This window comes from Carcharodon carcharias, chromosome 29 (genome assembly GCF_017639515.1).
Source record: "Carcharodon carcharias isolate sCarCar2 chromosome 29, sCarCar2.pri, whole genome shotgun sequence".
NCBI lineage: Eukaryota > Metazoa > Chordata > Chondrichthyes > Lamniformes > Lamnidae > Carcharodon > Carcharodon carcharias.
The window spans coordinates 1,233,356-1,249,445 of record NC_054495.1 but is presented as its reverse complement, the minus strand read 5'-3'; the positions used below and the strand labels follow the sequence as shown (position 1 = coordinate 1,249,445).

At 47.8% G+C, this 16,090-nt stretch overlaps 1 long non-coding RNA gene across 2 annotated transcripts; it reads left to right on the top strand.

The window, feature by feature from the left end:
- Positions 1-518: 518 nt before the first annotated feature.
- On the top strand, positions 519-15,108 carry LOC121271075. 2 transcript variants are annotated; one of them, XR_005941664.1, is made up of 4 exons: positions 519-819; positions 1,004-1,859; positions 14,572-14,635; positions 14,852-15,108. It is a non-coding gene; the product is annotated as an uncharacterized LOC121271075 (long non-coding RNA). The 2 variants fall into 2 exon arrangements; XR_005941665.1 differs by having other exon boundaries at positions 519-912.
- The last annotated feature ends 982 nt before the right edge of the window (positions 15,109-16,090 follow it).

The following is a 16,090-nucleotide window of genomic DNA, read 5'->3' as shown; positions in this document are numbered from 1 at the left end:
TCCCCACATAAACATCCATTCTTCAGCTGTGAGTTTTGACAGTGAGGGTTCAATCCTCAATGTGGACCCTCATTCGGGATAAGTGAGGGTTGGAACGTTTGACCTGTTGCGTTTTCGCCCTTTGTGTGTGACCACGTTACCTGTGGGAGGGGCCTTTGGGCTGTGGGTGGGGCCTCCGGGCAGTGGGCGGGGCCGGCGCTCTTTGGACGGGGCGCCCCGCAGGTAGAGCGAGTCTGTCCAATGAGTCATGAGACAGATCCGCGGCTGTGGGCGTGGTTGGACTGTCTCATTGTGGCAGCGAATTAGGGGGGGAATAATCAACTGGCATCTGTCAGGAAAGCTCTGTAGAAAGTTCATACAGACTCGAAACGTCAATTGTTTTTCTCTTCAATAAGTGTATCAGCACTGCTGAATATTTGCATTATTTTCTGAGAGAGATCTAACCCCCGCCAGAGGGAGGAGAGATCGGAACAGAACCCCCCCTCCGTGGGTCAGTTGGTACTTGCTTGGTAGGAACCCGGATCCAGACTGAGCGACTCCCCCTCTCCGAGCCGGTCCCTCAGTGAAAACCATAGCGGGGAGTGGGGGCGGGGACCGTGCGGTTCCTCTTGCTGATACCGGATTAAACTGTCCGGACTGGAGAGAGATCAGATTCAGCAAAAAATCTGACAACTGGAGAAAATGGCGGCAGCAAAGGTGCTGAGAGGGGTGAAGACTCGGCAGCTGATTGGATCCGGTTTGTGCTGGGGCGGGGTGAACACTGATTGACAGGGCGACCCGGCAGCTGATTGGCTTTGACTCTTCGCACCTGGACGTGAGGTGATGACGTTCTCTGAAGGTGTCTGTTAAATTGGAATATTCTGGAAACACTGAGCAGATCAGGAGAGAAACAGTTAATGATTCCAGTTTAATGTTGGTGCTTTTCTGTTTTTAGTTTAAACTTGCAGCATCTGCAGTATTTTTGCTTTTATTATAACAAGTTTTCTTTCTCTTCTGTTCCCAGTCCCACATTCTTCAATAAAACCTCCCAAACCCACAACCTCCAGCCTCCCCGAGAAGGACAAGGGCAGCAGGAGCGTGGGAACAGCATCACCTCCAAGCTCCCCTCCCAGTCACACACACACCACCTCGACTTGGAGATATACCGGCCGTTCCTTCATCGTCACTGGGTCAAAATCCTGGAACTGTCTCCCTAACGGCTTCGTGGGAGCTCCTTCACCACACGGGGCTGAAACGGGTGAAGAAGGCGGCTCATCACCACCTTCTCAAGGGGCGTCTCGGGATGGACAATAAATGGCTTTGCCAAAGAAACTCCCATTTCAAAAATTAATATATCGTTGTAAAGATTCCTTTTACATCCAGTAGATTGTGCTGCATAAGGAAGACTCTTTTTATATGGACTGGTCCTTATCCTGTCTTAACAATTTGCTACCAGGAGGGTCCTGGCAGATACAATGGGTGGTGGGTTAATTTCCACTTCAGTCAGACACCAGTTCCCAGCTGGATGTCAGCCCAGTATCAGAGACTGGAATTCTCACCTATGCTCACGGGGGTAGAGGGAACAAGGGATTGGAAGAGGCAAGGGATTGTAATAAAGCGGGTAAAAAGTGTCTGGTGAAAAAGCTACAGTCATGAGGATGTTCAGTGTGTCTTGGACATGAACCAAGACCAACAGCAACTAAATGAAGTCATGAATGTGTCCTTGCTACAGAAGTAAACTCAATCACAACAATGAGGAAGTTCCAGGTTATCCTGAAGTGTGGATGCCATTAAACGTCTTGTCTTGAGGCCACACATGTTCTGAATCATAGCGACACGAGGAGAGACCCCCAACCAGCAGTTCAACATATCTCAGACAGGTAAGTTCCAGTTTCAGTTTTCTCCCATCACTTCAAGATGATTCCAACATTAAAGACAGACTTGTGTTTATATTGCATCTTTCCCGGTAGCCTAGATCTCTGCTTGGGATGTTGGTTGATGGCCAAATATTGGCAAATAAACCAGGAGGAAGTCACATATTCCAAAACAAAAACAGAATTACCTGGAAAAACTCAGCAGGTCTGGCAGCATCGGCGGAGAAGAAAAGAGTTGACGTTTCGAGTCCTCATGACCCTTCGACAGAACTTGAGTTCGAGTCCAGGAAAGAGCTGAAATATAAGCTGATTTAAGGTGTGTGTGTGGGGGGCGGAGAGATAGAGAGACAAAGAGGTGGAGGGGGTTGGTGTGGTTGTAGCGACAAACAAGCAGTGATAGAAGCAGATCATCAAAAGATGTCAACAACAATAGTACAATAGAACACATAGGTGTTAAAGTTAAAGTTGGTGATATTATCTAAACGAATGTGCTAATTAAGAATGGATGGTAGGGCACTCAAGGTATAGCTCTAGTGGGTTTTTTTTTAATTTTATATAATGGAAATAGGTGGGAAAAGGAAAATCTTTATAATTTATTGGGAAAAAAAAAAAGAAGGGGGAAACAGAAAGGGGGTGGGGATGGGGGAGGGGACTCACGACCTAAAGTTGTTGAATTCAATATTCAGTCCGGAAGGCTGTAAAGTCCCTAGTCGGAAGATGAGGTGTTGTTCCTCCAGTTTGCGTTGGGCTTCACTGGAACAATGCAGCAAGCCAAGGACAGACATGTGGGCAAGAGAGCAGGGTGGAGTGTTAAAATGGCAAGCGACAGGGAGGTTTGGGTCATTCTTGCGGACAGACCGCAGGTGTTCTGCAAAGCGGTCGCCCAGTTTACGTTTGGTCTCTCCAATGTAGAGGAGACCACATTGGGAGCAACGAATGTAGTAGACTAAGTTGGGGGAAATGCAAGTGAAATGCTGCTTCACTTGAAAGTGTTTGGGTCCTTGGACGGTGAGGAGAGAGGAAGTGAAGGGGCAGGTGTTGCATCTTTTGCGTGGGCAAGGGGTTGTGCCATAGGAGGGGGTTGAGGAGTAGGGGGTGATGGAGGAGTGGACCAGGGTGTCCCGGAGGGAGCGATCCCTACGGAATGCCGATAAGGGGGGTGAAGGGAAGATGTGTTTGGTAGTGGCATCATGCTGGAGTTGGCGGAAATGGCGGAGGATGATCCTTTGGATGCGGAGGCTGGTGGGGTGATAAGTGAGGACAAGGGGGACCCTATCATGTTTCTGGGAGGGAGGAGAAGGAGTGAGGGCGGATGCGCGGGAGATGGGCCGGACACGGTTGAGGGCCCTGTCAACGACCGTGGGTGGAAAACCTCGGTTAAGGAAGAAGGAGGACATGTCAGAGGAACTGTTTTTGAATGTAGCATCATCGGAACAGATGCGACGGAGGCGAAGGAACTGAGAGAATGGGATGGAGTCCTTACAGGAAGTGGGGTGTGAGGAGCTGTAGTCGAGATAGCTGTGGGTGTCGGTGGGTTTGTAATGGATATTGGTGGACAGTCTATCACCAGAGATTGAGACAGAGAGGTCAAGGAAGGGAAGGGAAGTGTCAGAGATGGACCACGTGAAAATGATGGAGGGGTGGAGATTGGAAGCAAAATTAATAAATTTTTCCAAGTCCTGACGAGAGCATGAAGCAGCACCAAAGTAATCATCGATGTACCGGAGAAAGAGTTGTGGAAGGGGGCCGGAGTAGGACTGCAACAAGGAATGTTCCACATACCCCATAAAGAGACAGGCATAGCTGGGGCCCATGCGGGTACCCATAGCCACACCTTTTATTTGGAGGAAGTGAGAGGAGTTGAAGGAGAAATTGTTCAGCGTGAGAACAAGTTCAGCCAGACGGAGGAGAGTAGTGGTGGATGGGGATTGTTCGGGCCTCTGTTCGAGGAAGAAGCTAAGGGCCCTCAGACCATCCTGGTGGGGGATGGAGGTGTAGAGGGATTGGACGTCCATGGTGAAGAGGAAGCGGTAGGGGCCAGGGAACTGGAAATTGTTGATGTGACGTAAGGTGTCAGAGGAATCACGGATGTAGGTGGGAAGGGACTGGACAAGGGGAGAGAGAAGGGAGTCAAGATAACGAGAAATGAGTTCTGTGGGGCAGGAGCTAGCTAAGACGATCGGTCTACCGGGGCAGTTCTGTTTGTGGATTTTGGGTAGGAGATAGAAGCGGGCCGTCCGAGGTTGGGCAACTATCAGGTTGGAAGCTGTGGGAGGGAGATCCCCAGAGGAGATGAGGTCAGTGACAGTCCTGGAAACAGTGGCTTGATGTTCAGTGGTGGGGTCATGGTCCAGGGAGAGGTAGGAGGAAGTGTCTGCGAGTTGACGCTCAGCCTCCGCGTGGTAGAGGTCAGTGCGCCATTCCAATTCCAGTATTGGCTGTAGGATCACTTTCATCCAAGGGAGAGGGCAAAAGGGACCCTCGGTTCAATGTCTTGACTGAAAGACAGAACTTCCAATTGTGCAGCATCCCTCAGTGCTGCAGTGGGAATGTCAGCATTTTTTTTTGAGCTCAGGTCTGTGGTGTGGATTTTGAACCTCACTGTCAGGGGCGGGATTCAGGGACAGGGTCGTGCTGTCTTTTGAACGGGACATTGAACCAAAGCTCTGTCTCCCATCTCAGATGGATGAAAAACTCCCACAGACACTGTTTGGAAGAGGAACATGGAGTTTCTCCCTTGTGTTCTGATCCAACATTTATTAGGTATCCAGCATGATGGAAAACAGAGCTGGGTTTGTTTCTAATGCTGCCAGTTTTGGGAGGTCGCTTTGCCTACATTTGTTGTGATGTTTCCTTCTTTACAGCAGTGACTAGACTTGAGTGTAAATTGCTTCGAGGTGTTGAAGGCAATTTATAAAAGTATGTTTTTTTCACAGTTGCTCAAAGGGTCCCCTGCAATACTGACCTTATTCATAGCCATAGAGGTCTATGGCATAAAAAAGACCCTTCGGCCCATCTAGTCTGCTCCGGTCAAAGAAGTATCTAACTATTCTTATCCCATTTTCCAGTGCTAGGCCCATAGTCTTGTATGCCATGGCATCACAAATGCACATCCAAATACTTCTTAAATGTTCTGAGGGTTTCTACCTCTGCCACCCTTTCAGGCAGTGAGTTCCAGATTCCCACCACCCTCTGGGTGAAAAAATTCTTCCTCATATCCCCTCTAAACCTCCTGCCCCTTACCTTAAATCTATGCCCCCTGGTTATTGGTCCCTTCACCAAGGGGAAACGTTCCTTCCTGTCCACCCTATCTATGCCCCTTATAATTTTATATACCTCAATCATGTCCCCCTTCAATCTCCTCTGCTGCAGGGAAAATAATCCCAGTCTATCCAATCTCTGCTCATAACTGAAACTCTCCAGCCCAGGCAACATTTTGGTAAATCTCCTCCACACTCTCTCTAGTGCAATCACATCCTTCCTATAATGCAGATTCCAGAACTGCACGCAATACTCGATTTGTGGCCTAACCAGCGTTTTATACGGTTCCATCCTGCTCCTCCCTGCTCTTATATTCTGTGCCTCGGATAATGAAGGCAAGTATCCCTTATGCCTTCTTAACCTCATTATCTACCTGTCCCGCTATCTTAAGGGACCGGTGGACATGCACACCAAGGTCCCTCTGATCATTGGTACTTCCCAGGGTCCTACCAGTAATCATGTATTCCCGTGCCTTGTTTATCCTGCCCAAGTTCATCACCTCACACTTATCCAGATTAAATTGCATTTGCCACTGATCAGCCCATCTATATCCTTCTGTAATCTAAGGCTATCCTCCTCATTATTTCCCACCTCACCAATTTTCATGTCATCTGTGAACTTAGTGATCAACCCCGCTACATTCAAGTCTAAATCATTTATATATACCACAAACAGCAAGGACACAATACCGATCCCTGTGGAAACCCACTGGACATCCAGGCATCCAGTCACAAAAACACCTCAAGCATCACCCTCTGCTTCCTGCCATTCAGCCAATTCTGGAACCAATTTGCCAAATTGCCTTGGATCCAAAGGGCTCTTACCTTCATTATCAGTCTCTAATATGAGACCTTATCCAAGTAGACTACGTCAAATGCATTGCCCTCGTCTACACACCTGCTCAATCTTTGAAAAATTCAAATTGGTCAGATGTGACCTCCCCTTAACAAAACAATGCTGACTGTCCTTGATTAATCCCTGCCTCTCCAAGTGTAGACTAATTCTGTTCCTCAGAATTGCTTCCAATAGTTTCCCCACCACTGAGGTTAGACTGACTGGCCTTAAGTTCCCTGGTTTATCCCTTCCTCCCTTCTTGACTGATGGTACCACAGTGGCTGCCCTCAGTCCTCTGGCACCTCTCCTGTGGCCAGACAGGTATGGAAAATTATTGCCAGCACCCCTGCTATCTCCTCCCTTGAGCCACTCAACAGCCTGGGATACATTTCTTCCGGGCATGGAGATTTTTCTACTTTTTAAGCCTGCCAGATCACTTAGGACCTCCTCCCTTTCTATGCTAATTTCTGCCCCCCAGCCTACACATTCTATACTCCTCTAGGGCTTCCGCGTTTTTGAGTCCTCGATATCAGCCATAAGCCTCCCTTTTTGTCTTTATCCAATTCTGTATATCCCTCGACATCCCGGGTTCCCTGGATTTGTTGGTCCCACCCTTTGTCTTTACTGGAATTTGTTGGCCCTGCACTTTCCCTATTTCATTCTTGACTGAGTCCCACTGCTCTGATGCAGATTTACTGAAAAGTAGCTGCTCCCAGTCCACTGTGGCCAAATCGTATATGATGTTATTAAAATCGGCCTTCCCCCAATTTAGAGCTCTGATTTCTGGCCCATCCTTGTCCTTTTCCATAACAGCCTTGAATCTAACAGAGTTATGGTCCCGCACTGATACCTCTTCCGTTTATCCGGCTTCATTCCCTAAAATTAAGTCCAGGACTGCCCCCTGTCTTGTAGGACCTTCTGCGTACTGGCTTAAAAGCTCTCCTGGACGCATTTTAAGAATTCCGCTCCCTCTAAACCTATCACACTATGACTAGCCCAATTAATGTTGAGGAAGTTGAAATCCCCCACGATCACTACCTTATTATTTTTACGCTTCTGAAATTTGCCTATATATTTGTTCTTCTATTTCTCTGACTGTTTGGGGGCCTATATTACAGTCCCAGCAATGTGATTGCTCCTTTTTTTGTTTTTAAGTTCTACCCATATGGCTTCATTTGAGAAGCCTTCTAAAATGCCATCCCTCCTTACTGTTGTAATTGATTCCTAGATCAATATTGCAGAACAGCTTCGGTCTGTCTGCAAGCATGACCCAGACCTCCCTGTCACTTGCCATTTCAACACACCACCCTGCTCTCATGCCCACATGTCCATCCTTGGCCTGCTGCAATGTTCCATTGAAGCTCAACGCAAACTTGAGGAACAGACCTCATCTTCCGACTAGGCACTTTACAGTCTTCTGGACTTAATATTGAGTTCAACAATTTCAGATCATGAACTCTGTCCTCCATCCCCATCCCCTTTCTGATCCCCCTATATCCAATAATTTATAATTCCTTTTTTGCAACTACTTTTTTGTCTTCCCTCCTATTTTTAAATTTATTTCAATCTATTGTTTTGTCTCCACTTTTTGGCCCATTTCAATCCCTTCCCCACCCTACCCCCACTAAGGCCATCTGCCACTAGTTTGTCCTGCTTGCTACCCTTAATGTCCCCATTAGCACATCCTTTAGATAATATCACCACCATCAACACCCCTTTGTCCTTTTGTCTATGACATCTTTGGCAGTCGCTTCTTGGCCTCCATCTAATACTGGCCCCCTATCGAGCTCTACCTGTCCCACCCCACTCGACCAGCTTATATTTCATCTCATTTCTATATGTCTTATTTCTGATAAAGGGTCATACGGACTTGAAAGGTGAACTGTATCCCTCTCTGCAGATGCTATCAGACCTGCTGAGCTTTTGCAGGTATTTTTGTTTTTTGTTGCGATACCCCTTCCTCTTTACCTCCTTCCCTGTCTCGCCTGAAGACCCAATATCCTGGAATATTAAGCTGCCAATCCTGCCCCTTTCTTAGCCATGTCCTTGTGACAGCAATGACGTCATACTTCCATGCGTTAATTTGTGCCCTGAACTCATCAGCCTTATTCACCTCACCATCTCCCAGATAAACTCCTTTAGTACAGGAATCGGGCTGTGGGTTTATTCTCACTGAACCCCTTTAATACAGGAACCAGACTTCGGGTTTATTTTCACTGAACCCCTTTAATGCAGGAACCAGACTCTGGGTTTATTCTCACTGAACCCCTTTAATACAGGAACCAGACACTGGGTTTATTTGACTGAACACCTTTAATAGAGGAACCAGACTCTGGGTTTATCTGACTGAACCCCTTTAATACAGGAACCAGACTCTGGGTTTATCTGACTGAACCCCTTTAATACAGGAAGCAGACTCTGGGTTTATTAGCTGCCCACCAAAGCTGCCCAAAGCATTCTCCGGTCAGGGCCGGAGTGAAGGACCCTCCTGGTGACAAAGCCGGCACTGGGACTCTGCGGGAAAGCCACTGCTGTCACAATTGCACCGAGAATCCAAGCTACGTCTTGGCGCTTGTTGGAAAGTTCTGGCGATGAGGCATGCTGCCAAATGACTTTTGACAGTCTGCTCGGGGAACCTGCCGACAGGATCCACCCTCTCCTTTTCCCGTAGAGCTTCTAAGATGTTATGTGCCGATCGCTGGCTGATGGACTTGTGGTCAAAGGTGTTTCTCTGCATAAATTTTTCCACGACGGACAGGTGGTACGGCACAGTCCAACTACTTGGAGCGTTCCACAGCAGCGTGGCCAGACCCATCCTTTGCAACACCGGGACAAGTAGAACCTCAGCAGGTAGTGACACTTGGTATTTGCGTACGCACAGCTTGATGCAGCTGCACACAAAAGTGGCCATCAGTATGAGGGCGATGTTGGGCACGTTTTTTCCCCACCTTATCTAGAGACTTGTACATCGCATCCCTGCGGACACGATCCATTTTTGACCTCCAGATAAAGCAAAAGATGGGTCGGGTGATCGCCAGCGTGCAGGAGACTGGAATGGGCCGGACCTGCGCCACATACAGCAACAGTGAGAGTGCCTCACACCTGATGACCAGGTTCTTACCCACAATGGAGAGGGAGCGTTGGTCCCACATGCCCAGTTTTCTTTGCACAATAGACACTCGCTCCTTCCAGTTTCTAACGCATGCCCTGGCCCCTCCGAACCATATCTCCAGCACATTCAGGCCGTTAGCCCTGACGGTGAAGGGGACAAAGGATCGGTCAGCCCAGTTCCCAAAGATCATCACCTCGATCTTGCCATGATTTACCTTGGCTCCCGAGGCCTGTTCGAACTGGTCGCAGATGTGGATCAGTCTGTGCACCGACAGCTGATCTGAGCAGAAGATGGCGAGATCGTCCATGTTCAGCAAGGCTTTGACCTGAGTGCCTCCATTGCCTGGGATCGTCATTCCTCTTATGCCCGGATCCTTCCTGATGGACTCAGCAAAGGATTCTATGCAATACACAAACAGGACAGGGGAGAGAGGGCAGCCCTGCCTGACTTCAGATTTATTAGGAAAGCTATCTGATTCCCACCCATTGATTGAGACTGCGCTACTGATGTTAGTGAAGAGCATTTGGATCCAGTTGCAAATTCCCTCCTCAAACCCCATTTTGGAGACCACATCCACCATGTAGGTGTGCGATATTTTGTCAATGGTCTTCTCCTGGTCCAGGCTGATGAGGCAGGTGTCCACACCCCTGTCCTGCACATGGGCAATCGTATCCCTGAGTAGCTAGCGCAAGGCTGTCAGAGATCTTCCTGCCCGGCACATTGCAGGTCTGGTCAGGGTGGATCACCAATTCCAGAGTGGACTTGACCCGATTGGCGATGAGCTCGGACTGAATCATATAGCCCATGTTCAACAATGAGATCCATCGCCAATTTTTTACTTTCCTCCCTTTCCCACTTCTGCTTGTAGATGAGGGTGATGGTGCCTTTCCTCATGGATTCTGACATGCTGCCGGACAGAAGCATACTCTCGTACACTTCTAGCAGGTCTGGGCTGATGTAGTCCCACAGAGCCAAATACAACTCAGCCGGCAAGCCGTCACTTCCGGGAGTTTTAATCTTCTTGAAGGACTCAAGGGCCTTAGTCAGTTTGTCAGGAGTTAGCGGTTTGTGCAGACTCTCCCGTGTACTGTTGCCTAAGACCTCCGTGATAGAGTTAGGAAGAACTGGGAGGCCATGCTGTTTGTAGGCTTCATGTCATACAATCTGGCATAAAAGGATTTGCTGATCCTCAAAATGTCGGACTGCGATGACTTTCCTGAGCTGTCTTCTTCCTTCAGGCTGCTGATCAGAGCTCTCTCTCTCTCTCTCTACCTTTTGGAAGAAGAAACATGACTACATCTCATCCTGCTCCACGAGCAGACTCTGGATCGGAAGATGATCTTGGAGGCTTCCGAGGCAGAGAGTGAGGCTTGCTGGCTCTTCACCTCTTGGAATTCCTCCTTGACATCGACAACCATCGACTGCAGCTGGAGCAGGTTCTGCATGTTTTTCTGAAGTCGGGTCAATTCCTTCTGTTGCTTTCTAGCTTTGTGGATGCCTTTGAGGGTGAAAAACCTCTTGATGTTTTCTTTGATCGCTTCCCACCAGTGTGTCAGGGACTCAAAGAGGGGTTTCACAGTTCTCCAACCTTTGTAATCCCTCTGGAGCTCCTCAGTGTTCTCTGGGGTCAGCATTGCACGTTCAGCTTCCATGTCCCCCTGCAAACCCTGTGGTCTTCCTCTAAGTGACAGTCAGCCAGTAGGAGGCAGTGGTCAGAGAAGAACACCGGCTTGACATCGGTGGATCTGACTTTGAACGCACGGGACACAAACAGGAACGGATAGACCTGTCTGGCTGTGACCAGGTGCATCTACACTGCGCTCCGTCTGCAGGGTTGCTGAAGACATGCAGCTTGGCATCCTTTGCTGTTTCCATCTGAGATCTAGACATAGCGTCCGATCTGCTGCCGGCCCTGCCGGATTGTCCAGCCGCATCAATGATGCAATTGAAGTCACCGCCCAGAATGACCAGCGTGGAGGTCACCAGCAGCAGTGGGAGCTGCTGAAAGATCGCCAGCCGCTCGGCCTTTTGCGCCGGGGCGTATACATTAATTAACCGGAGTGGAGCATTCTTGTACATTACGTCTGCTATGAGGAGGCACCCGCCCACCACCTCCTTAACCTCAGAGACAGTGAAGTTACCTCCCCGCAGCAGAATACCCAGGCAGGAGGAACAAGAGTCGTTTCCTCTTGACCACATCGATGGCCCATGGGGCCACCAAGGTGAGCATTGCCTGCAGGAGCTGAGGTGCGGTATCGCACATTCCTGCAGACACAAGGGGTTAGCTTTGACCTTGGCAAAGTAATCCAAGGTCGCAACACTTTGCGTAGTAAATTTAATGCAATGCACGTTTATGGATACAATCTTTACACCGGTTTTAAAGCATTTAGTCCCTTACCAACCCTGTTGTCTTTGAGAGTTCCGGACCTTTGGTCTGCTCCTGCACACCCATAGTGTTCACAAATTGCCTCACTTTGGATGGGCTGAGGAATTCTTTGAGGTGTGTAGATGAGGGTAGTGCAGTTGATGTAGTTTATACGGATTTCAGCAAAGACTTTGACAAGGTCCCACGAGAGACTTATGAAGAAGGCAAATGCACATGGGATACAGGGTAATTTGATAAGGTGGATTCAAAATTAGCATAGTTGTAGAGGCAGAGGGTGATGACAGAAGGATGCTTTAGTGACTGGAAGCAAGTGTCCAGTGGCGTACCACAGGGATCTGTGCTCAGTCCCCTATTATTTGTCATTTATATAAACGACATAGATGACTATGTGGGGGGTAGGATTAGTAAGTTTGTGGATGACACAAAGATTGGCCGGGTAGTTAACAGTGTGGTTGAGTGTCTTGGGCACAGGAAGATATACACGGGATGGTCAAATGGGCAGATACGTGGCAGATGGAATTTAACCCTGAAAAGTGTAAGGTGATACGCTCCGGAAGGAGTAATTTGACAAGGAAGTATTCACTGAACGAATGCATGGCACTAGGAAGTTCTGAGGAACAAAGGGACCTTGGCGTGTGTGTCCATAGATCTCTGAAGGCAGAGGGGCAGGTTAGTGAGGTGGTGAAAAAGGCATATGGGACACTTGCCTTTATCAAATGAGGCATAGATGACAGAAGTAGGGAGATCATGTTGGAGTTGTATAGAACCTTGGTGAGGCCACAGCTGGAGTACTGTGTGCAGTTCTGGTTGCCACATTATAGGAAGGATGTGATTGCACTGGAGGGGATGCAGAGGAGATTGACCAGGATGTTGCCTGGGATGAAACATTTTAAGTTATGAAGAGAGATTGGATAGGCTTGGGTTGTTTTCGTTGGAGCAGAGAAGACTGAGGGGGGGGGGGGGGGCGACCTGATCGAGGTGTACAAGATTTTGAGGGGCATGGACAGGGTGGATAGGGAGCAGCTGTTTCCCTTAGTTGAAGGGTCAGTCACAAGGGGGCATAAGTTCAAGGTGAGGAGCAGGAGGTTTAGGGGGGATGTGAGGAAAAACATTTTTTAGCCAGAGGTTGGTGACGGTCTGGAATGCACTGCCTGGGAGGGTGGTGGAGGCAGGTTGCCTCACATTCTTTAAAAAGTACCTGGATGAGCACTTGGCATGTCATAACATTCAAGGCTATGGGCTAAGTGCTGGTAAATGGGATTAGTTAGGTAGGTCAGGTGTTTCTCACATGTTGGTGCAGACTCGATGGGCCGAAGGGCCTGTTCTGCACTGTGATTCTGTGAAACTGTCCTGAACCACCCCATTGGAGATGTTCCGCTCAGGTGGCATCTGGGGGTTCGTGCAAGGAACGAGATTTGAATTATTCTCTCCGATCCTCTCCCCCTCTGGGGCGTTTCTGACCTTTCCCCATTGCGCCTTTGCGGTGGCTGCCCCAACCTTTAACACGTCCCTCAGCACGTAGTCCTGGACCGTGGATTGTGCCAGTCTGCAACACTCGGTCGTTGACAACTCTTTGCACCCCCTCAGTACTGACCCTCCGACAGCGCGGCGCCCCCTCAGTACTGACCCTCCGACAGCGCGGCGCCCCCTCAGTACTGACCCTCTGACAGCACAGCGCCCTCTCAGTACTGACCCTCTGACAGCAGAATGTGTTAATAGCAGAACGAGGGTCCGCACTCGGTGAAAGAACAACATGGAAGAAGTGACAGTTGGTCCTTTGGGGTAGGGAGAGGGGACATTGGAAGTGAAACGGATATCAAGTGGTATTATAAAGGGGATAAATCAATGAATGCATGAATGAAAATAAGTAGGTAAAATAATAAAAACATTTTTCAAATGGGATTAAAGAAGTGGGAGAGGATAGAAGAGAAATTTCATGATCTGATGTTGAACTTCATGTTAAGGCTGCAAGGCTGTAAAGTTTGAGTTGAGGTCCACCCTGGACATGGCAGCTGGAAAGTGGGTCCTTGATCGGAACTGAAGGGAAGAAAGAAAAGTAACTGCGGTCACATTCTGCACAGGGAGGTTGGGGGGTATGAGTTTTGTTTCTGGGCCAACCTGAGACCAACGGAGATGGAGAACCCGCCTGACGCTGCAACACTGTCCAATGAGAGTATGTGGGAGGCGGGAGGTCCCTGCTCTGTGTCCAATGAGGATGAGGAGGGCGGGTCCTGCTCTGTTATTCTGTGTCTGGCGGGTCCGTTGAAATGGCAGGCGACAGGGAGGTTTGGGTCATTCTTGCGGACAGAACGCAGATGTTCTGCAAAGCGGTCGCCCAAACAGTTTACGTTTGGTCTCTCCAATGTAGAGGAGACGGCATTGGGAGCAACGAATGCAGCCATTTCAACACTCCACCCTGCTCTCTTGCCCACATGTCTGTCCTTGGCTTGCTGCATTGTTCCAGTGAAGCCCAACGCAAACTGGAAGAACAACACCTCATCTTCCGACTAGGCACTTTACAGTCTTCCGGACTGAATATTGAATTCAACAACTTTAGGTCTTGACCTCCTTCCTCCAATCCCCACCCCCTTTCTGTTTCTTCCCCCTTCCTTTTGTTTTTTTCCAATAAATTATATAGATTTTTTTTTTCCCACCTATTTCCATTATTTTTAAATATTTTTAAATCTTTTATGCTCCCCCCACCCCCACTAGAGCTATACCTTGAGTGCCCTACCATCCATTCTTAATTAGCACATTCGTTTAGATAATATCACCAACTTCAACACCTGTGTGTTCTTTTGTTCTGTTGTCTGTGACATCTTTTGATGATCTGCTTCTATCACTGCTTGTTTGTCCCTACAACCACACCACCCCCTCCACTTCTCTCTCTCTCTCTCTCTCTCTCTCCCCCGCCCAACACCTTAAACCAGCTTATATTTCACCCCTTCTTGGATTCACCTAGTTCTGTCGAAGGGTCATGAGGACTCGATGTCAACTCTTTTCTTCTCCGCCGATGCTGCCAGACCTGCTGAGTTTTTCCAGGTAATTCTGTTTTTGTTTTGGATTTCCAGCATCCGCAGCTTTTTGTTTTTATCTCTGTTGTAAACTGTGGTTTCTTGTTGCAGGGACACAACTTACGGAAACTACTCCTGTTGCTGCTGCTGTTCAATGTTGTTGTTGCCGCTTTAGGTACGTTCTGTGACTGCTGGAACATTTCAGTAGTGATGAAAGGGAGGGAGGGAGTTCAGGAATTCATCTTGTTGCTGCTATTTTATATAAATGTTGTGACTGCTAATTTTTCCACCTGGTGTCATGGGCACCCCTCAAATGGCTTCTTCCTGCTCCCGTTATTTGTTTTCAAACAAATGAAAAGTTGCTTAAAGCTGTTTGTTCCATTTCTTTCAGTGCCTATTGAAGGAGCAGCAAATATAACTGAATAGACGTGTGACCGATGATCAGAGGCCTGTGCTGAAAAGTGGATTGAAAGATATTTGCCAAGGGTCAAATTGCACTGGGAATTACAGGGCAGGTTTTAATAAGTCCAGCTGCTACTACATGTGCATCCAAGATTTCACATCCAACCAATGCATCCAAAGAAAATCTTCATCTCTTGTTTGGGAAGGCTGAGTTCACCGAGTTGATAGCTGTTACATTCGGTTCTGCTGATGGTGAGTTTAAACCTGCATGCGATCCTGCTTTACACTAAATGCATATTTTTATTTTAACCTTTCATTTTAGGGTAATAAAAGTTCCCGGAAGAAGGTTTAACAGACTAATAGCTGGAATGTATTGGTTGTCTTATGAGGAAAAGCTAGACTGGTAGGCATGTATCTGCTGGATTTTAGAGTAAGAGATGACTTGATTGAAACATGTATGATCCTGAGGTGTCTTGCCAGGGTCTGGTAAACCTCTAAATTGGTTCTAACACATTTACATCCTTCCTTAAACTGGAGCATAACCTCCCTACTTTTATATTCAACTCACCTCACAGTGATCAATGACATTCTATTCGCATTCCTAATTACTTGCTGTACCTGCATACTAGCCTTTTGTGATTCATGCACTAGGACACCCAGATCCCTCGATCTCTGAGCTCTGCAATCTCTCACCATTTAGATAATATGCTTTTTCATTTTTCCTGCCAAAATGGACAATTTCACATTTGGCCACATTATACTCCATTTGCCAGATCTTTGCTCAATCACTTAACCTATCTATGTCCCCTTGTGGCCTCTTTGTGTCCTCTTCACAACTTACTTCATCAGCAAATTTAGCAACCGTACCTTCTGTCTCTTCATCCAAGTCATTTATATAAATTGTGAAAAGTTGAGGCCCCAGCACTAATCCCTGTGGCACACCACTCGTTTCATCCACCATTTATTAATATGGCCAATCCACCTTGTAAAATAATGCTGGTAAACAGGTGATGCCACAGAACCAACATTGACTCTGCCTGATTGCCTTGAATTTTTCTGAAGAGGTACTCTGCCATAATATCTTTAATAACTTCCAACATTTCCCCTATGACAGATGTGAAGCTACAATGGTTTGTAATTTCCTTCTGTTTTCCCTTTTTGAATAAAGGAGTTTAATTTTGCTATTTTCCAATCTAATGGAAACCCTTCCCTGAACCTAGGGAATTTG